The 23,549-nt window shown below is 38.9% G+C and overlaps 1 protein-coding gene across 1 annotated transcript in view; it reads right to left on the bottom strand.

The window, feature by feature from the left end:
* The window catches only part of Armc3 (armadillo repeat containing 3), a 118,963-nt gene extending 101,173 nt beyond the window's left edge, over window positions 1–17,790 (bottom strand). The window contains exon 1 of the mRNA XM_076939570.1: window positions 17,720–17,790. The gene's annotated coding sequence lies outside the window, so the exon portion shown is untranslated. The remainder of the gene's footprint in view (window positions 1–17,719) is intronic.
* Window positions 17,791–23,549: the final 5,759 nt, after the last annotated feature.

The raw sequence follows: 23,549 nt of genomic DNA, 5'->3' as shown, positions 1-23,549 counted from the left end.
TATTGGTATTAGCTCTTCTTTGTACAGTAGGATTCTGCACTAAAATCATCTGGCCCTGGGCTTTCTTTAGTTGGCAGATTCTTAATGACTGCTTCTATTTCCTTAGGGAATATGGGACTGTTTAGATTAGATTAGATAGATAGATTATCTGATCTTAATTTAACAAAAACACTTGATTTTTCAGGTGTACTGTTAAGTTGCTCATATGAGACCTCTCCAATTTCTTTATGAAAGCACTTAGTGCTATGAATTTTCCTCTCAACATTACTTTCACTGTGTCCCATAAGTTTGGGTATGTTGTGCCTTCATTTTCACTGAATTCTAGAAAGTCTTCAATTTCTTTATTTTTTTCCCTGATCAAGCTGTTATTGTGTAGAAGGTTGTTTAGTTTCCATGATTATGTGGACTTTCTGTTGTTGAAGTCCATCCTTAGCCTGCGGTGATCTGATAGAATACAAGGGGTTTTTCAATCTTCTTGTATCTGTTGAGGCTTGTTTTGTGTCTGATTATATACTCAGTTTTGGAGGAGGTTCCATGATATGCTGAGAAGAAGGGGTGAAATGTTCTGTAGATATTTGGCTCGTAACTTTTGTTAGTTTCACTGTTTCTCTGTTTAGTTTCTGCTTCAATGTCCTATGGGTGAAAACTCTCCCACTATTATTGTGTGAAGTTCAATGTGTATTTTGAGCTGTAGTTCCTGTTCTCCTAGGTTTTCCATCTCCAGGGTTGCCTCCATTTGTGATTTTTTTTTTTTATTGCTTCTACTTTCATTTTTAGGTGTGGAACCATTTTGTTCATTTCCTTCACCTGTTTGATTGTACTTTCCTGTATTTCTCTAAGGAATTTGTTTCCTCTTTAAGAGTGTCCACCTGTTTGACCATGTTTTCCTGTATTTAAGGAAACTATTTATATCCTTTTTAAAGGTCTTTGTCATCTTCATGAGATGGAACTTAAGGTTACAATCTTACTCTTCAGGTATGTTAGAATATTCAGGGCTTGCTGTCATAGGAGAGCTGGGTTCTGATAGTGCCATATTAGATTGATTTCTGTTGATTATGTTCTTGTGCTTGCCCTTCACCATCTGGTTGTTTCTGGTATTAGCTGGCTAAGGTGTTCCAGATAGGAGCAGGCTTCCTGGGAGACCAGCAGAGCTGGGGGAGGGGCAGGTATGCCAATCCATCAAGAGTGCAGGTGGAGATGCAGACTGGAAGGGAGATGGTGCTCCAGAAGGATGGGACAGAGTCCACGTTTGCTGGGCTCTGTGGGGTCCCAACTGGCATGGGGATTGGGGTAGGGGTCTCACCTGGGTCCCTTGTTGGAGAAGTCCTCCTGAGAGACAAGCAGGGCTGTGGAGTGGGGTGGGACATGCCGATCCACAGGGAGTGCAGGTGGAGGTATGGACAGAAAGAAGATGAGGTATGACCCCTTTCACAGGGGTCACATATCAGATATTTATATCCCTTGCGATTCATAACAGTAGCAAAATTACAGTTATGAAGTAGTAATGAAAGTAATTTAATGTTTGGGGGTCAGTACAACATGCGGAAGTATTAAAGGGTCACAGCATTAGGAAGGTTGAGAACCACTGCTCTAGAAGGTATGTGTGGCTGGAGAGATGGCTCTGTCCATGAAGTGCTTAATGTTCAAGCCTGAGAAACCAAGATCAGATCCCCAGCATCCATGGAAAAATCCAGATCCCTAGCCTTGGAGAATGTGGACCAGGAAGATACTTGGGGATAACTAGACAGCTAGGTTTTAACTGGTTAGGAAGTTCATAATTTCCTAAGGCCTGCCTGGGCTACAGTGTGAGTTCAAAGCCAGCCTAGGAAACTCTGTGAGATCTCTTTCTCAAAATAAATATATATAAAATGAGGACTGGAAATATTTATTACTCTATAGTAGAGTGACTACCCAGAATCTATGAGGCCTCAGGGCCAATCCTCAACAGTGGGACAAGAAGGAGAATTAGAGTATGTATTTGTAAGGCTACCTGTCAACTTTAAATTGTTAAGTAATGTTTGGATATACTCCATAGCTGGAAAGATGGCAGAAAATATAAGAAAGGGCCCCAACATTAATAGGCTCAAGGAAAATAATTATGGATGTTAGCTAAATTTAAAAAAATGTTTTATTAGGAATTGGACAAGGCAGTAGAATTGTAGCTATGCAGAAAGAAGACTTTTGTTAACATTTTCTCAATACTTAATATGCAAATATTCTGAAAAATTCAGAAGCCATCTGTTACCATAAAACATTTCAACTCTGTATAAGTAAAAATGATTGACTCCGTGAGACACAATTTTAACAAGATTAGAGATCGAATTATCTCAAAGGACAACAAAAGCGGTTTTAATTCATTGGAGAAAAATATAATCTTCCATTGATTGTCTCTCTTTCTGGTCAAAGTGAATATTAAGAGTACAAAAGGTTTTAAGCAAAATCAAAGGGGTAGAAATTTTGAGCTGTCAATCAGGAGTGTGTGCGCATGTCTGAGCATGTGCATGAGTGTGTGTGTGCTAGAATTGAGCTGTCAACCAATCAGGAGTGTGTGCGCGTGTCTGAGCACGTGCATGAGTGTGTGTGCTAGAACAAACTCAGTCTTTCCCATTTAAAATATGAGGCTAATTACTTAAAAAAATTTCTTAAATTCAATATTTAGTATAACTGTATTAATTCTTTTCTTTTTGCACATGTGAGTGGTATGTGCACCTGTGCATGTGTATGCTGTGTGTGTGTGTGTGTGTGTGTGTGTGTGTGTGTGTGTGTGTGCAGCCTGGGGTTGTCAGGTTTCTTCTTCGATCACACTCTACCTTATTCACTGAGGCAGGGTCTCTCAATGAAACCAGTAACTCACCTATACAGGTCGTCTAGTTAGCCAGCTTTCTCTAAGGAATACTTTAGGCCAGAGTTACTGGGAGGGTCCCGTGCTCTCTAACATTTATGTGGGAGCTGGAAAGCCGCATTCTACCACTTGCATGGCGACTTCATTGCCTGCTGAGCCATCTTCCCAGTCCCTCTGTGTATAATGTTTTGTTAAGTTTCTATTTTTAAGTAATAAATAAGCATGTTTATTATGGGGTACAAGGTGATGTTTGGGTTTATGTGTGCATTGTGGAATAATCAAGTCAGGCTAAATAACATGGGGACAGCATTTACAATGAACCTTTCACTTATTCTAAACTATTAGTTGCTCTGTTGGCAGTAAAGCACCTGAGCGTATTTGTCCCATCGTCCTTTTTCTCCACATCCATATTCCTCCCCAGACCATGGTAACCACTTATGGTACCCAGACCATAGTATCACTCTAGGATGATAGCTGTGTGCAACCATGCCTGGCTTCTTTCATTATCTTGCTTATAGCCAGCTTCATAGGTAAAGGTGATATGTTATTGGGGTCCTAAATTATGTTTTTCTGTTAAAAATGTTGAGGATTTTTTTTCATGTGTCATTTGAATAACTGCCTTTGAGAATCATCTACTCTGGTCCTCTGCCTGTTTTCTTAACGGTGTTTGTTTTCTTGAATGCTTTGAGTTCTGTGTTTCTTCTGGATGTTAACTTCTTACCTGGTGTGTGGCTTTGGGACACTGTCTCCTATTCTGGCCATCTTCACACTCTATTAATGGTGTCGTGCTCTGCAGGGATTTTCAGCCTGGTACAACTTGTCCATATTAATTTCTTCTTGTTTAAAGGGTCACATTCTGTTACAGGATATTTAATCATGCTGTGATCCCTGAGATTGCATTATTCACTGGAAAAAATCTATTTTTAGTTGTGGTGTGGCTCAGCCTTAGCACACACCTTTAAAAGTTTCTGCTTGAATATTGAAAACAAGATTAAATAAGTCAATATAGGTCAAGAGGCAGAGCAAGCAACCAGTTGACAGGAAGTTAACATAAGATTATTAAGAAAATGCCATAGACAGTAAGGAGTCAGGAGGATGGATAGAGAGACCCTGCAGGAAGTAGAAGTGAGGGACATTCAGTTCAAAGGAGGTTTTTTGAGATAACATAAAAGAGGGTGATTTGTTCTGGGGTGTTGGCTGAGGAGGAAGGTCAGCTGGGTGCTTTCTCTGTCTCTTTGAGCTAGCAGGCTTTCACCCCAGCATCTGGCACCCAAGTCTTCATTGGAAAAAAATCAAATGATTGAGACTTTGTTAAAAAAAAAAAAAAAAAAAAACATATTCTAGTAATCACTGTCTGGTCAGTGTCATGGAGGGTTTCCTCCTTGTATTTTTTCTTGTAGTTTAACATTTTTAAGTCAAGGCTTCAACTCAACTTAAACTGATTCTTATATAAAGGATTAGATAAAGGTCATTATTTTTTTTTTCTTCTGTAAATGGATATTCTGTCTTTCTAACCCCATTTAATCTGTCGGTACAGAGATGACTTTATATCTAGGCTTTCTGTCCCTTCCGGTGGTCTATTCACTAGTCTGGTTTTTGTGGCAGTAACATGCTATTTTGATGATTATAGCTTTGTAAGAAAATTTTAAACCTGTTAGTGTGGTACCTCCAGCTTTGTTCTTTTCTTCTTACTTCCTTGTATCCTCCCTTTCACTCTTCTTTTCTCTGTTAAGATTACTTTGTGTATTCAAGGTTCGATACAAAATATAAGGTGTTTTTTTTTTTTTCCCTGTTCCATTGGAAAATAAATTTGAATTGACTTGGATTGAATCTGTAGATGGGTTTGGATAGCATGGATACTAACAGATTGCTCCTTCCAGTCCACAGACATAGGGTAGCATTCCACTTTTTTTCATTGGGGTTTTGTTTTGTTGTTGTTTTTCTGTTATTTCGTTGTAGTGTCTAGTATAAATAGTTTGCACACCTAACTTAGATTGGGTTTCATTGCTGTGAAGAGAAGACATCATAACCATGTCAACTCTTATAAAGACAACATTTAACTGGGGCTGGCTTACAGGTTCAGAGGCTTAGTCCACTCTAATCTTGCAGGAGCATGGCGGCACATGGGCAGACATGGTGCTGGAGAAGGAGCTGAGAGTTCTACATCGTCTTCCACAGGCAACAGAAGGGGATGTCTGCTACACTAGAGTACCATGAGTATATATGACCGGCCTCAGCAGTGACATACTTCCTCTAACACAGCCACACCTCCTCCATTAAGGCCACACCTCCAAATAGTATCACACACTATGGCCAAGCATTCAAACAAATGAATCTTTGAGAACATTCCTATTCAAACCAATACACTACCCTTAAGTAAATTTTCTTTTAAGTATTTTTATTGATTTTTGATGCTATTATAAATAGGATTCTCTTGTGATAGTATTTTTAATATAAAGAAAAGCTACAGGTCTGGGCCCAGGAACTGAGCAGATCTTGGGCAGCATCTATACCCCAATCACACAGAACCCAGAGGAAGCACGGCTCCCAGGAGCTCTAAACCAGGCAGTATCTTAGGTAAACAGACAACAACATCCATCCCAAACAGGGAGTAACTGGGACCCACAAGGACCCAGTAAGTCATTCCTGGCCCGGAGCACTGGTTTCTTACAGTCTGGGCCAGAGCACTGAGCAGATCTTGGGCAGGAGCTCAGCCCCCAATCTCTAAGAACCCAGAAAGGCTGGGCTCCCATAGCTCTAACCTGGGCAGTATTCTGTCTGCACCTGAGCATTGAGCAGATGTTGGGCCCCAGCTCCTACCCCAGTAGTAAAACCCACCCCAAACAGTTCTGATACAACCAAGATAATAGGAAAGACAGGCTCCAGTCAGAGACAGGGCAGGTAGCACTAGGGAGATACAGACGGCAAAAGGCAAGTGCAAGAACATAAGCATCAGCAACCCAGGGTACTTGACATCATTAGAACCTAGTTCTCCCACACAAGAAAGTCATGAAGTCCCCATATCACTAGGCAAGCAAGATTCAGATTTAAAATCACTTCTAATGATGAGGATAGAGGACTTTAAGAAGGGTGTAAATAACACTCTCAAAGAATTTGAGGGGAACACAGGTAAACAGGTAGAAGCCCTTAAGTGGAAACACAAAAATTCCTTAAAGAATTACAAGAGAACACAACCAAATAGGTGAAGGAATTGAACAAAACCATCCAGGACATAAAAATGGAAGTAGAAACAATAAAGAAATCACAAAGGGAGACTACCCTGGAGATAGAAAACCTAGGAAAGAAATCAGGAGTCATAGACACAAGCATCACCAACAGAATACAAGAGATAGAAGAGAGAATCTCAGGTGCAGAAGATACCATAGAAAATATTGACACAACTGTCAAAGAAATGCAAAATGCAAAAAGTTCTTAACACAAAATATCCAGGAAATCCAGGACACAATGAGAAGACCAAACCTAAGGATAATAGGTTTAGAAGAGAGTGAAGATTCCCAACTTAAAGGGCCAACAAATATATTCAAGAAAATTATAGAATAAAACTTCCCTAACCTAAAGAATGAGATGCCCATAAACATACAAGAAGCCTATAGAACGCCAAATAGACTAGACCAGGAAAAAAAAAAAAAAAAAAAAAAAAAAAAAAAAAAAACCTCCCGTCACATAGTAATCAAAACACCAAGTGCACAAAACAAAGAAAGAATATTAAATGCAGTAAGGGAAAAAGGCCAAGTAACATATAAAGGCAGACCTATCAGAATTACACCAGACTTCTCACCAGATGCTATAAAAGCTAGAAGATGCTGGACAGATGTCATACAGACCCTAAGAGAACACAAATGCCAGCCCAGGATACTATACCCAGCAAAACTCTCAATTACCATAGATGGAGAAACCAAGATATTCCACGACAAAGCCAAATTTACACGATATCTTTCCACAAACCCAACATTACAAAGGATAATAGCAGGAAAGCTCTAATACAAGGAGAGAAATTATACCCTAGAAAGAGCAAGAAAGTAATCCTCTTCCAAGAAATCCAAAAGAAGATAGCCACACAAAAAATGCCACTGCTAATAACAAAAATGACAGGGGGCAATAATCTCGTCTCCTTAATATCTTTTAAGGTCAATGGACTCAATTCCCCAATTAAAAGACATAGGCTAATGGATTGGGTACATAAACAGGACCCAGCATTTTGCTGCATACAGGAAACCCACCTCAGTGCAAAGACAGACTCTACCTTAGAGTAAAAAGCTGGAAAACACTTTTCCAAGCAAATGGTCCCAAGAAACAAGCTGGAGTAGCCATTCTAAAATCTCTAGCCCAAGAACACAAAGGGAGGGACTCATGGCTCCACCTGTATAGGTAGATGATGGTGTCCTTGCCAGGCATCAGTGGAAGTGGACAGCCTTGTTACCTGAAAGTTTGGATTCCCTAGTGTTGGGGAATTGCAACAGCAGGGAGGCGGGAATGAGAGGATGTTGGGAGTACACCCTCATAGTAATTAAAGGGGTGATGGGGTAAGGGGTTAGGCATTAGTGGAAGTAGAGGGCCTTGGTGCCTGAAAGTTTGGATTCCCTAATATTGGGAAATTTGAGAGCAGGAAGGCAAAAATGGGAGGATGGTAGGAGCACACCCTCATAGAAACTCCAAGAATTATATGGATTAGACACGACAGAGGCAGGCCACCAGAAGACTAGATTCCAGAATTCAAACAAACAATTATCTTGATACTAAAATTTGTTTTGAGAATTGTATATTGCAGAATACATAGCCTTGGTGTATCTAATCATCAAGCAAGCTGACCAGAGCTGCTCAAACCTCTCATGTCCTGCTATTTCAGCTGAATGCAGTGAAGACACAGTGTCAAAGGCTTATCAATTTATTCTTCCCCCTGCCCCTCTTCTAATATCTCAACGCCCATAATCAGCTGGAAGAAGTTAATGAAGAGTCGGCGCCCCTATTCCCTGGGCTTGGGAACTGAGGTGGTTAATATTGGGCTGTCTTTCTAGGGAAAAGTAGTGGTTTTGGTGGAACAGGAAGGATTAGCTAGGATTTATTGCATAGCCATAACCTACTGGTAGAAATATGTATAATTGTTATTAAGATGAAGTTATAATTTCTTAAATGGTACAAAATTTACTTTGATTTCAAATTTAAGGTTTTCATTGGTACGAGCTTCTTATTGATATAAAAGTGAGATGAATATTATTACTATCATAGGCATTGTGCCTGTATATCACATTTAAGAATACAAGGCTTAGACCCAGTCCTTCTTTAACTTTTTTAATTTATTTGAGATGGTTAGACTATGAGTTAAGGGCCTATAACAAATTCATGGCTTTGAGTTTATTGTTAGGGTATTTTCTATATTTTCTTTAGAAATAGCCAAGAAAAGTTAACAGTCCAGATTACCTTACATGGATAGTTGGTTTTCAAAACATCACAAGTCCACAGAATTGACATTACAAACATTTCTGTATTAATGTTCATTTTGATTAGAGACCTGTCTGCTCCTGACAGCTTCCTGTCTTGGATTCTAAGAAGAAATTGAGCATCTTTGGAGTTACTCCAGTTGTGGTGAGACAGCCACTAGGCAAGAATTGCCTCTTTTCATCTACAGACAAATTACTGTCCAGAAAAGGACACACTTGCAGAATAGTCGACTGATTATATCTGCCAAGACAGAGTAATCATCCCTTAATAATTCTGCATTACTAGGTCTGTCAGATGATCCTGGGCCAGAAGGCTGAAGCTTGGATGCTCCAACGTTTTGTAGTATAGGGACTGTCCAGGTGTTCAGCAGTTTCTATAAATTGGCTAAGTTTTAGAAGCTATGCTTTGTGCTTCCTGTAATTTCAGTTAACTCAGTCATTCTGGATTTCTGATGGGGTTGAAAACTTATAGTCTCATAGCCAATCCTTGCTATTTACTTTGAGAGAAAAGATTTGAAAGGATGGTTTTCAGCTGACATTCATTCTAAAGCCAAGAAAAAAAGCCAGGTTCAGAACTAAGTCTTTTAGTTAGGAGAGATGACAGAGGTTCTGCTTAGTCAACAAAATGATGGACTGGGTATTAGGTGTATCTTGCACCTTACTGACATAAATTGGTATAGTTATGCTCTAACTGTATTTTGAGAGAAAAGTTTTATTTTAACAGGAAGGGTGATATGTAGGAGGAGCTAAGGTGGGAGGAGTAAGGAGAGAAAGAGGAGGAGGAAGAAGAGGAGGAAGAGGAGGAGAAGGAGGGGAGGAGCTAGGTGATGAGAGAGAGAGAAAGAGAGAGAGGGGACAAACGTGGAGGCAGATGTTCACATGTCTCTGCCAGTCAAAGATAGTTGATATATCTAGGTTGGGTACTAGGTTACACTTCTGATTGATATTGAGCATTACGAAACTTATAAAGCTTTTGATTAAAATTAAAAAATTGTATAAAAGCAAAAAGGAGAAGGGGTCATGGAATAGGGGTTCTCTAGGGAGGGGGAATGGTGAAAGGGGATGTCATCTGAAATGTAAATAAAATATCCAATAAAAAATAAATTAAAAAAGAAAGGCTACTAATTTCTGCATGTTGCCTTTATAGCCTATAACTTTACTGAATGCAATCTGTTTATTTGTTCTAACAGACTTTTCTATTATTGTTGTTTGTGTGTGTGTGTGTGTGTGTGTGTGTGTGTAAAACTTTAGAGTTTTCTTCCTGAACCTAAGATCATAACAATAGAGACAATTTATTCCTTCCCTATTTGGAATGTGCTTTATTTCCTTTTCCTGCTTAGTTGCAGTAGCTAAGACATAGTTTATGTTAAACAGAAATAGTTTAAGTGTGAGCCTATCTTAATCTAGGTCTTAAAGAGAAAGATGCTGGGCAGTGGTGGCACATGCCTTTAATCCCAGCACTTGGGTGGCAGAGGCAGTCAGATTTCTGAGTTCGAGGCCAGCCTGGTCTACAGAGTGAGTTCTAGAACAGCCAGGGGTACATAGAGAAACCCTGTCTTGAAAAAACAAGAGAGAGAGAGAGAGAGAGAGAGAGAGAGAGAGAGAGAGAGAGAGAGAGAGGTTTCCATTCCCACCACAGAGTTTCACACTAGCTATGGGCTTATTGTATCTTTATTGTGATTAAGAATATTTATTTTATGATTAAGTTGTTGATAGTTTTAATTACTAAAGGGCATTGCTTATTATTAAATAATTTTATATAGACAACCATATAGTTTAACCTCTGATGTATAATATGGAGAATCAAATTATCTCTTTTTATATATTGAATGATTTTTAGGTCTTTACTTAATGTATATGAGTATTTATTCTGTATCACATGCTACCTAGGTCAGAAGAAGACATTGGATCCCCTGGGACTAGAGTTATGGATGGTTGCAAGCCATGATGTGTGTTCTGGGTAGTAAACCCAGGTCTTCTGCAAGAACAAGTGCTCTTAACTGCTGATCCATCATTCTAGCCCCAAACTAAATAATTCTTACATCCCAGAAATAAGGTCCAGTTGGTCATAATGAATGTGTTTTTAATGTACCATTTATTAGAATTTGCCATCCTAAATTGTCATTGACTTAGCATATGCCCTAATTAACCCATTATAAACTGTGAATGATTAAAAGATACATTTTATATGCATAACTACTGAGTGCTTAGCTTAGCCACACGGCACATTGTAGAATATTGAGGGTTTTTTTTTTTTTAATCTGTGTGATTACATAGGTGACAAACGACAGCAGTGAGCTGTCAACTGTCTAATATTATGACAACACATTGAAACACATCACCAACTCAAGAAAACTGGAATTCACACTTCACAGTTCAGCTTCTCCTAAATGTACATGGTTTTCTTTCACACTATCATTAAATTGAAACATCTGAAGTCAGAGAACGGTAATTTGGGAACTGTTCATATTTTGCTGAGAAGTTTTGTGAACATATTCTTGAGTGACTCAGGCCCTTTGTTCTCTTTGTTGTCTGACTTTGGTATTTGGGTAGTGCTGCCCTTTTCCAGACAAGTTTAGATGCTTTCTCTGCACTTAAATTTCTTAGAAGAGTTTAAAAATCAGTATTAATTTTCTTTACATTTTTGATAGATTTCAACTGCTATGCCATCTAGTCCCTTGTTTTTATCAGCAACTTGAAGGAATGATTTAATGTCTTGCTCGATTATTTATGTCCATGAGTTTAACCATTTCTTTTAGGGTATCAATCTGTTGTCATATAATTGCTCATGGTGACTCCTTATGATGCATATTTTGCTGTTATTAATTGTAATATTTCCTCTTCTCTCTTCTTACTCTAGCAAAGTGTGTGTGTGTGTGTGTGTGTGTGTGTGTGTGTGTGTGTGTGTGTGTGTATCTTTTAAAAAGTCATGTTTTGGGGCTGGAACAATGTCCCAGCATTTAAGAACACTAGCTATTCTTCCAGAAGACATAGGTTCCATCCCCAGCATCCACACAACTGTCTATAACTCTAGAGTCAGGGGAATCAAGACTGTCTGTTGGCTTCCATGGCACTGAATGTATATGATGTACAAACATATGCAGGCAGAACACTCACACAGAGAGAATAATAAAATAATTTAACTAAAACCACCCTTCAGTTTCAGGCATATTTTCTGCTGTATCTGAATCTATTTTCTCTGTCTCTGTTCTGATTTTTCTCTTTCTTTGCTCATCTGGGTCTTTGTTCTGTTTCTAGCTCCACGAGGCATTGCTCTACTGCTTACCTGGAATGCCTTTTAACTTAAGAATCTCATCTGTAAACAGTTCCATGCAATTGTTGACAAGTTTAGGAGTGTCTAATGCTATTTTACTAATTGTTTTCCAATTGTTTTGTAGATCTTTGGTTCTCTCTTGCTGCCTGGCTTTTTTCCTTCATGATTTGTGTTTTCTGCTATAGTGTCCCTGGATTCATTTCTTGTGGTTACTTTGAGCCCTAAATAAAATACCTGATACAATCTACTTGAATCTAACAATAATTTTGATTGTGTCACAGACTATACACTTCCAGTTCCCCACTCATATTTATACTCTTCCAGGACTTACACATCTTCATAATACACTTCCATGACCTTATCATTTTAGTTGTATATTCTTTTACTAGTCTCAGTATTAAACTTTGGTACTAGAGATTAAGGCCATTCCCCCAAGGATGTGAAAGTATCTACTATGTATGGAAGGTGGTGTTGAGAATGTACCTAATACATCTCGCCAATAACTTTTTATGCCTCTATATTGCTAACTATCATCCTCTTCCTTCTGTTTGCCCACAACTTTTGTTGTGTTTTGTGTAAGATAAGTCTAATAGTGATAAATTCTCTCCACTCCTAATTGTCTGACACAGTCTTCATGTTTTTCTCCATTATTCAGAAATAGAATTGTTGAATATACTATTCTTAACTAATATTTCTTTTCTAGGAGTTTTGAATATATTATCCCACTCCCTTTTGCTGTAAAAAGAAATTCTCATACAGGTGATGCTAGGTTTTCATTCTCCCTGTTATAAATATGTAATATAAAAACATGTAATCATTGTTTTATACCAAGATACCTATTGACTCCACTAACCCCCTTTCAGGTCACTGAGTGCGACGAGACCCCAAATCTGTCAAAAAGTCTGACTCTGCACTTTCATACTCCAAGACTGTGACAATTAAATGTTTCGTTTACTGCATCCACTCTGTTACATTTGTTAGAGCAACCTAAATTCAGAATTAATCTTCAGTAAAGAAAGAAAATTTCTGTTTTATTATCTAAATCTGATTCAAGTAAAGGGGTACATTTATATTTTAGGTAATTCAATCAGAATAAGTTCCTTTGCAATACAGTGAATTCAGATTAAACTAGTCACATAGTTAATTGCTGTACATCAGGTGAACTTGGTCAAAGATCAATAATAAAAACAGAGGACTTGTGTTTTCTGTACATTCGGTTTACTGTGAGGAAAGCCATAGGCTCGGGGCAGCCTTTCGTTCTTTCCAGAGCACACAGTTTGACAACACATTGTGAGAAGGCCACAGCAGTAGTTTTGCCACAGGCATTTTCCGCTACCACATTGTATTATTTAAAAGTTATCTGCTTTTTTGGCAGCCATTCAAGAGAGTTCTTTGCTTGTAAATCCTCTTTATCTCATGCTATGGTTGACGTGAAATCTTGGCACAATTTCAGCTTGTTTGTCTTGTACCAGGGAAGAAGAAAAAAAAAAAAAAAAACCTAAAGGCTCTAGAGAGCAACACTGTGTGCAGGTCCTGAGACAGTGGGAAGCCTTGTTGGCTATTCAAACGGGTCATACTACTCAATAAGCACCCATGGGGTAAAATAAGACCTTGCCACAAGAGAGGCAGCCATTCCAGCAAAAAGACTATTTGAAAGGCTGAATGGTAGAACTTCAAAGTAAATAATGTTCATTGTGAACTTGACTCCAAGCCTTTATGATCCGCTTAACTTGGAGGACCAAGTCCACAAGGACCAGTCACTTAAGCTGGACTTTACATTCTTTTGGCTTTGAATTTGGCTTCCAGGATTTGCACCACGGGCTTACTGATCAGCTTGTTTATTGGACTTGCTGAAGTTTAAAAGAAAATGGGTGTTGACGTGTCTGAGTCAACTTATCTTCTTGGAGATGACATCTCATTCTGTGTAAAAGGACAGACAATGATCTCTCTGCCACCTCCTCTCTGCATGGAACATGGAGCCCATACTGCTAGATAAACAACAGGAGGGGCCTCTTTATGGAAAACCATTCCTTTTGTTTGTCTCTGCACGTTGGACCTGTCTTTAGACAGAAGCTGTACAGTGTCAGTTTAAGGAAGGAGCCTTTCTACCTGGGCAGTCCAGACTAGAATCACCAGACCTGTAATGAGTGAGAGACAGTGAGGCTGTACCTAGACAGAGAGTACACAGTAGATGAAGCGCTTGATAACTTCTTCCTTTAGCCTGCTATTTAGGCATGAGTGTCAACTTGTCAAGACCTTGACTACTGGAAAACTGCTTGATATCTGAAACTACGTGGTGGAGCCCTGTTGTGCCAGACCATAATGTCCATTGAAAAACCCAAATTAAATTCAAATTTAATAAAACATTGATATTTTAATTGTATAGTAAGTTCTATACCTCAAGAGCAACAAAAGAGATTTTGGTTTTTATATTTGAAGATTTTATATGAACATAAGAAAATAACCAGTGTAAGCATTTCTGGCTGGCAAATAAGAGACTGAGTAAGAATAGACTCTAGTGGCCCTTGGATTATTACCATTGCTGGTAGGAATGAAGATAGAGAATAAACCTGTTGAGCCATATCAAAGTGAAGGCTATTTGTTGCCAGGGTATATAAAGAACCCAGAGACAAAGAAGTGACTCACTGTGGAATGGCCCATAGTCCTGAGAATACACGAGCTAAAATTCTCCTGAGTAAGAATTTTATGTCCCTATTAGTTTTCACAGCTTACTGGATGTATTTTAAGAAACATTGGTTACTGGTCTCTTCATCTATCCCAGAATACTGATATTACTGGAACTGTAAAAAGGAAGTAACTTAAGACCACAGGGAGAAAAGTAATAAAAACACCGTATCATATTCCCAATCCTTTCTCTTTATCCACAAACATCTTTGTCCATAAAATCAGATAACCTGCTGTTTTCTTTGCTGGGAGCCTGCATCTTTCATTTGGAGATTTCTACATTGTGTTTCTGCTCAGGAACTGTCTTTGTTTCTGCTTTCACTGTTGTTTTAATGAAGGCCGCAGTCATGGTTCTTTTGTGGGGCAAGGATTAGATTTACTTATTTAATAAGTTGAGTATATCATCTAAAAAAACAGAATTTTTCTGGCAGATGAAGAAGGAGAACAGATATTAAAGTCATTATTTACTTCTATTTTAAAAATCCCATTAGTGTAATCCTTGGACTTGTTTACATGATGCCAGCTTCGTTTCTGAGCCACTTTGTATGTGAGACATTTACTGTTCTGGGTAACCCAATTCAGACAAAAATCTGTATCTTCAGACCACTGGTCAGAAAGTGGGAAACTGCCAGATAGGAAATATTTTTTCTGTAGAAGCAAATGTTTATGAAAGAGAGAGAAAGAGAGAGAGAGAGAGAGAGAGAGAGAGAGAGAGAGAATGTCAGGGAAGTCAGGGTATTGTCCAGACTGCCTTGTTATTTACTCTCCCTTCAAAGGAAGGAACACAAATGTAGAGGGGATAGTATATTCTTCACCCCTAAAAATTTGAATGCTATTATCATGGAGACTACAGTTTTGGCTGCTAATGATTTAGGACCAGGGTTTAACTGAACCCTAGGGCCCACTGCAAAAATACTAAGGGGGCAGACTGGACATGAAGAAAGAAGCAGAGGCTATGAAAAATTCAGGGTAGGTATAGGCTCCTCCTAGGCTAGACGAGATTGTCTTCAAATGGGGAGAATTTGAGGAGTGATTGACCTTTGGTTATCAGAATTGCAGATGATATAGTGGTTTGAATGAGAAATTCACCTCCATAGTCTCAGTCATTCGAATACTTAGTCCTCAATTGGAGGCACTGTTTGGGTAGACATAGATGGTGCAGACTTGCTGGAGGAAGTATGTCTCTGGGGCCATTTAATCAAGTTTTAGAAATAGGTCAAGCACTCATGGCATTGTATGTCACAATAAAGATGAGTCCTTGTGATGTATTAATTAGAAGGAATACACAAGAGACTTCGTGGTCTAGATATTGCCCTGTGTCTTTATTTGGCTGGTTGGTAGAATTGTATAGACATACACTCTCAGCAAAGTTGCAAGATACAAAGTCAGCATATGAAACCCAGTGGCTCTTCTACAAGCCAATAGGGAACAGGTGGAGAAAGAAATTAGGAAAATACACCCATTTATAATAGCTTTAAAAATAATCTAGGAGCAAACCCAACCAAGGAGGTAAAGGACTGTTACAGTAAAAACTGTAAAATAGTGAATAAATAAATTGAAGACACTGAAAGATACAAAGACCACCCATGTGTTCATGGATCAACAGAATTAATATTATGAAAATGAACATATTACCCAAAGCAATTTACAGATTCAATGTCATCTCCATCATTTATGAGAGAAAAAAGTTGAGGAAGAGGAAGAAGAGGAGGGGAAGGAAGAGGAGGAGGAGGGAGAAGAGGAGAAGGAGAAAGGATATTTTTTAGGGGAGTGGGAGACCAGTGGGAGGAAGGATGAAGGGGTACATAGGAATGAAAATGAGCAAAGTATAAGGTGTACAGATAGGAAAGGGTGATTATTGACTTATGACAAAAGGAAAATTCCAGGTCATTCTATGTGGTATATATTATATAATATTTGAAAATCATTACAAACTAAACAAAAAAAAACAATACAAATAAAAGCAAACACCACGTAGGAGATAAAGGTGAAGAATGTCAATAGAAAACAGGCAATATGTGGCTCTCAGGTTCATGAAGTTGCAGTTAAGCTTCAGCCTAACACCAAGCAGGACCAGCACTCTTAGCTGTGCCAACCTGCATCACAGAGTTCAAGGGAGCATTAATTATACCAAACTGAATGTGAGATGCTCCCAAATTCATTCACTGTACAACATACACAGTCATATAGCAGTCCTGCATGCAAGAAAAACAGAATGCATTATCATAATATGGTGTGATTTTTTTTGAAATATCAAAATTCTGATAACACCCTCTGTTAATAAGAGTCTGGGTAAGCAGGCAAGCTGATGGGGTTTTTTAAATGCATTAAAAACTCCATAAAATAAATAGCTATTAGCAAATATCAAATGTACCTATTTACACATGTGAAAATTACACATGTTCAAGAATACTTACTTCAGTATTGTCTATAATTTCAAGGGAATAAAATAAAAACTTAAGTATTTATCAGGAAGGAACTAATTCAATAAATAATGACTTACTCACTGGATAATGTTCTGATGTTTAAAAAATGACATATACATATTGATTGTGGACAATCTATAATTGATATCAAGAGAAAAGAGCAAATTGAGCACCCAGTGACATATCACACTTCTGTCTGTGGAAATCCGTTTCTAAAAGGTGCATAAGCAGGTATACCAGTTGTCTCACCTGAGAAGAGACATTGGATGGCTAATGAACAAGGGCAGGGAGGTGTCTTCAAGGTCACCATCATGACAAAGAATCCTCCTAGCTGTACCAGAAATGCCATTTGCCGCTCTTTTGGGAGAGGGAAGCTAAAGAAAAAAACATCAACTTTGGGAGTTGTCTTTTCTGTCATGGAAAAACTCAGACAGTGACTGGCGATCAGGAATGGAAATGGCCCCACTTTTGATATTGCCACATAAAAAAAATCCCATCAGATAAAGCCATACTGAACTGAGACAGAGTTTTTACTTTTGCAAAAACAACCTTTGTGAGAATAAAAAGCAAAGCTGTTCCTCCCTGGATGTTCTAGCAAGCATTCTAAAGGAGCCAGACACCAGAAAGCCACTGTGAAGACTTTGCTATTGAAGAGTTACTTCCCCAGAGTAACTTGGGGAAACCATGCTTAGCATGAGAGAGAGTCTGAGCTCTTTGTCTTCGAGGTTTTGCAAAATCTGCAAACCTAGACCCCTTTGGGGTGGTGATGATTTCTCCTCTGCTGGATTCTGGCGTGACCCTGGGAGAACACAAGTAGGCTCTGGTTCTCAGGGTGTTCAGCAAGGCTGTTGGACGTTGGATATAGAAGTATCCAACAGGCTCTTGAGTGAAGGCTTAATCTGAGCTGGTGGTGCTGTGTAAAAGAGGTGGAAAGTAGGATCTTAATGAAAGCAAATGTGTCACTAGGGGAGGGTCCTGAAAAGATACAGTTTGTCCCCAGTCCCTTTTTGTCTCTCTCTTTCTTTTTTCCTACCTCCATGGGATGAGCAGCCTCCTCTTCTACCACAGATATCCTGTTGCTATCATAGCCTGTTTCACTTCAAATCACGGCAATGGATCCTGCCAGTCTTGTACTGAAACCTCTAAAATCCACAGAGAAAAGAGTATTTTTCTCCTTTAAGTTGCTTCTCTCATATTTCCATCACTGTGAAAATACCTGGCCAGCACAAAGACCAAGAGAAGTCTGTCTCCTCAGACAGGTTGCAGCTCATGTCTCTCAACTTACAAAGAATTCTTCCGAAAACCATGAGCACTGAATTCTTCCTGTGATTATGGTTTAGGCTGTGTAGCTTATAAAATTATACCCATTATTGTACTGCATGGACACTGGCCTTCACCTAGACTGTTTTACAATAAAACGACAGATTCTCAATTCAATTCAAATGACAGATTTCTCGATTGGTTTCACTTTGATTTTTAAATTCTTTTTTTTTTGTTTTGTTTTTTTGTTTGTTTGTTTGTTTGTTTGTTTTTTTGTTATGTGAGAAAGAAAAGGTCACAGGTTAGATCCTCCAGGAAGCAGTTGAGTAGACAGAATTAAGAACAGAAATAATATTTATCATGAGCCAAGTTATGGAATTGGCCTACGTGTCTACCAAAATAAAAATTAGTAAATTTCAAAAAGCAGTGAATATACACAACAGATCTTTATTCTGTCATAAAGAATAAAATTATGTTTTTGTAGGGAAATGGATGCACCTGCCACTCATCACAACATGAGTTACATGCAGAAAGAGAAACACCAAATGTTTTCTCTCATACATGGAATCTGACTTCTCAAAATAAAGCGTGAGAGTAGGAGGGCTGTTTGAAAAGAGGAGGACAGCAAGAGGATATGGGGGACAGGAGAACGTCAGGGAATGTTCAAAGGTCCATACTTATGAGACGTTCATAATGAAATCCATTTGTTTTGTACATGTATAAATATGTGCTAATGAAATAATTAAAATTAATTTGTCTTATAAAAGAAATGTTATAAAATGAAAAGGGGAAAGAATAAGGACCAGCAGGGGAGCCAGCAGACCAATAAAAGCAATACTGTGTCTGCCATGAAGACAGAGCTCTGGAGTGAAGATGACATGTGATAAGTGTTTTGCGCTGAGGCCATGCTGAAGACAGGGTGGGGAGGAAACTGGCTTGCAAACTGAAGTAGATCCTGCTGACCTGTCACCAGTGTGACAGTTGTTCTGGAGGTCACCCAGAGTTGCAGTAGGCTTGGTGTGCATGAGAAATGCATCTTACTGTTTTTAAAGCCAGATATGCAGAACCTTTTTACAATTTTGGAAAAATTTTGGCTATACTTCTTCAAATCCTTTGCTGCCTCCCCTCCCTTTCTAGCTTTTCCTGAGTGGCACAAAGTTCCTAGATTGGTGTCTGGAGAGTGGATCCCCAACTCAGTCTCAATAGATGTTCCACAGCCTGGAGAGGCTCCATGAGCTCCCTCAAGTTACTTCTTCACTGTGCACTTCTGTTGTCGCTATGTATTCATTTTATAAGGTTGCCAGAACAAGATGAATAGACCACTGCCCAGACACAGGAGAATTTGTTCAGAGTCATGAGAGCTAGAAGACCAAGCTCAATTTGAGTATGCCCTCTTGAAGATTCTAGAGAAACGTCCTTTCTCTGTCAATGTCCAGTGGTTACTGGCAGTCTGTGGAACCCACTGCCTATGAGTGCATCACCCCATTCTCTGCCTCTATCTTCCTATGCTACCTCTCTGACCCACTGTCTCTGCCTTCATATAGAGTTCTTCACATTATTTGTGTTTCTAATTTCCTCTTCTTACAGAGGTATCAGCCATTGGATTAGGTTTTAATTCTATTACTTCTGTCAAAACTCTATTTCCACACACAATCACCTCTATGGGTACCAGAAGTGAAAACTTGGTTGTATATTTCAAGGGAGCACAATTCAACACACAACCAACTATAGTGGTTTTGTTTGTTTATAAGTAAAATTTCCACTAGCAAACAATTAGTTACCTGAGAGAAGGAAGTACTCGTATACCCTCATGTCAGGCACATCTGGATCATATGTACGTGAACAGAGAACAACTGACCTGAAATAAAGCAATGCTTACATTGCTGAGATCAATTTGGAGATAGAGAGCAGGATAATAGGTGTACATCATAACTCTGAGCCATGGAGTTGGTCTTGATATGACATGTATTTATGGTATGCATTTTGTTGAACAGTAGCAAGAAAATCTAACTCATAATGTCTTAAAATGGCTCATGCAACCAAGTTCTCATGTTGTTCATTTTTCATGCAAATAAATCAACAATGCAACCTAGAGAAATATAGACCTTTTTCAGCCATGATCAAATACCTAAAACTGACAGAGCCATGAATAACCAGAAGACTGAACAATATTAGAAACTGGAGGGTTTGGGCATTGGAAAAATAGTAAGGGCTGTGATATCAGAAAGAAATGAAATACAATAAATGAGACTAAACTGATAGCCATCACTCTTTCTGTGCAGAGGCAGTTTCTATAGTGAAATAAGATCCACGGGATCAAGCAGAGTTCAGGAAACCAGAACTGGAGTTTAGAAATAACAATGGAAGTGGGCCCTGAAGGTTAGAAGATGAAGGAAGTAGAAACTTCATAGAGCTAGCACTCCTAAACCCAGCAGATTGCATGAAGGTCTTATATTAATCCATTTTCCATGGCTATTACAAAATACCAGAGATAGTCATTTATAACGAATAAAATTCATTTAGCTCCTCATTCTAGAGGCTTAGAAGTCTAAGAACAAGGTGCCGACCACTGCCCCAGCATCAGGCGTGGCTCTTGATCTGCAACACAGTATGACAAAGGGTCTCCTCAGAGAGACGGGGCAAGTGTGAGGCAGCTTAGATCTTCCATCCTATTATAAAGTGGTTAGTCTTATCATGGGGAGCCCGCACATTAATGACCTTACTCAATCCTCATTATCTGCAAAACCCCAACCTCCAAATGTCTTTAGCATGTAAATCAACTACCCATATGAGATCCTGAGGGGACATTTGAGCCATTGCTGCTCTGTCAAGTTTTTGACTTTATGCTACATATTGTGCAGAGCTATGTATAGGTGCTGTGAACAAAGAAGTCACCAAGCCTCATACAGGGCTGGGAGATGTTTGTTTCTGTTTTTGTCTTTTTAAGCTAGTTAGTATGGAAGGACCAAACTATTACTAAAACACTGCAACACTCCGTGGAGGTCACCAAACGCCTCCAGGTTAATGACAATGCTAAAGTAGCAGATCAGAGACACCTGAGACCTCCCTTCCTAAAGCTCGCAAAGAGGCATCAGACGGCTTTGCTGAGCCACAAAGACCCTGCCTATTAGTCACAACTAAACCCACATGCATTAAAGGTAGCTTTAGGAAAAATTCAGTTACGTCTTAGGACTCAGGGGGAAAAAAATGATACCTCAAAAACTGAATGTAAACCGCAGGGCTAGAACACTTACTTAGTATGCACACAAGAAAGAAAAGATGGATGGAGGATGGGAGGAAGGAAGGAAGGAAGGAAGGAAGGAAGGAAGGAAGGAAGGAAGGAAAAAAGGAAGGAAGAAAGGAAGGAGGTGAGGGGGAGCACCTTCATCACTATCTCATCAAACAGGATCACCTAGCTCACAGGAAAGATGACTAAAATTAACACCACAGCCAGAAACCAGATGGACTCTGTCCTGGGCTACTATTTTTTCTATAGTCCCATTCACACACACACCCCAATTATTTATTCTTTCCATTAAAAATAATTACACCTCTACTTCCATTTCTTCTCTACAAAAGATCTAGAAGCTTCTAACACAGTTAAATCATTGTGTACTCAGTTCCCGCCCTACCCTGGTGTATATAGGAACTCTTTCCTGGTGTATATAGCAACTCTTTTTCTTTCTACTTGTTTATTGTCTGTTTATTGCATCAGATTCAACTACCAAACTTTCAGAGGCCAAGACAGAAATTCCATTAAGCTCTGCACAGCCAACAACATAGTGTTGATAGCATCCATTACCCAACAGATAGATGTGTTAGATGTGCTAGAAAGTGTGTAATGTAGATGAAGAGAAGAACCTGTCAATCAAAAACGGGCTCAAATGAGAGTGGTAGTAAAGCGAGCAGAAAGGGGCTGTAAAAAATGCTGTTAAAACATGTCAAGGAAAAATCTCAAGGATGCATTAGCACAGTGAGGGAAGAAACAAAACTGCAGATAAATTCTTCTTGCTAAAATAATACAACATCTGAAATTAAAAAAAAATCCAGGTAGAGTTAATAGCCATTTTAATTTCATTGAAGAAAAGATCAGTGAACATAAGGCACAGGAAATAGAAACTCTGATACAAAACAGAGAAGGATGGCTGGACAATGAGTGGATGATCACAGTAGATCACAGTGGATCACTTAGATACCCAATGAGGCACCTACACATACAGTTGGAGTTCCCAGGAGACAGGGCAAATAGAACCATATTTGGAGAGAAAATAGCCTCAAATATTTATTTAAATCTTATAAAGACTATAAATCTGTAGAATCAGACATTTTAACAAATCAATGAGCATTGGAAATGAAGAAGAAAATGTACAAAGATATATTGCAGTTAAACCAAAAGCCAAAAGAAAAAAAAATTGTTAAAGGAACCAGAAGGACAAAAGCAACGTGTTCAGAAGAACAAACATAAACTTCATACAACACATGCAGGAAAACTCTCAAGCATGTAGGTCAGAAAGCAACTCATAGGAGTGAGTTCTCTGCTTCCACTAAATAATTGTGGGGACTGAGCCTAAGCCATCAGGATAATGAAAAACACTCTGGGCATCTTAGCTACTTCACTGTCCCTACTCATGTAACAAACAGGTTTAATAGGCTCATGACTTTGGAGGTTTGAAATTTGAGCAGTAGCACAGAACAGGTCCTATGAATGCCCTGTGGCACAGGCAGTCATAATACAAGCAAGACAGCAACCATATCTCAAACCAGGAAGTCCAGAGAAAAGTGGGAGCAGTTTTCTCCCTTTATAACGGTGTTGGGTATTATCAAAGGCATGTATAGCAGTTTGAATGAAAAGCACCTATGTGTTTGAATATGGTCTGCAGTTGATAGAACAGGTTGGGAAGGATTAGAGGTAGAACTTTGTTGAAGGAGATGTGTCACCGGGGGCAGCCTTTGGGGTTTCAAAAAACTCACAGTATTCCCTGTGTGTTCCCTGCATCATACTTGTGGTCTGAGATGTAAGTTCTCACCTGTTCCTGCCCCAACACCTTCCCTCTGCCATCGTGGACTCTAAAATTCCAAAAACATAAATGCAATTAAATGCTTTCTTCTATAAGTTCCCTTGGTCATGGTGTCTTATCACAGCAATAGAAAAGTAACCAATGCAGCTTCCCTGCAGAAATGCCTTCATTCTTTCCTGGATCAGAAATTCAGTGATCTCAGGACTTCCAGCTAAGTCCTAGCTCTTCAGGGTCTCATAGCATTACCACTGTAAGGACCAACCTCACAACACACCGGAGGAGAACAATAGCCAAACCACGGTGATGGATAAACATTATGTTTAGCTAGAAAACAGCACCTCTGACAATAAGACAAATTTCTTCACCTTAACTTTTCACCCCATACTGTTTGATTTTTTTTTTTTTTTAAAGAAGGAAAATCAGGGGGAAAATATACTAATTGTGAACTTTCAAATTCAGAAAATACCATGAACAGAAATATCTGTTTATTAACAGAGCGTTGTCACAGCAGAGTTCCAAGATTAATCTTAATTAGCATATCCATTTTTATGTAAATCATGCCTCTGCTGTGCTAGGGGGAAAAAA

This window comes from Arvicanthis niloticus, chromosome 8 (assembly GCF_011762505.2).
Source record: "Arvicanthis niloticus isolate mArvNil1 chromosome 8, mArvNil1.pat.X, whole genome shotgun sequence".
Taxonomy (NCBI): Eukaryota; Metazoa; Chordata; class Mammalia; order Rodentia; family Muridae; genus Arvicanthis; species Arvicanthis niloticus.
The sequence above is the reverse complement of the archived record's forward strand: the minus strand, read 5'-3'. Positions and strand labels throughout refer to the sequence as shown.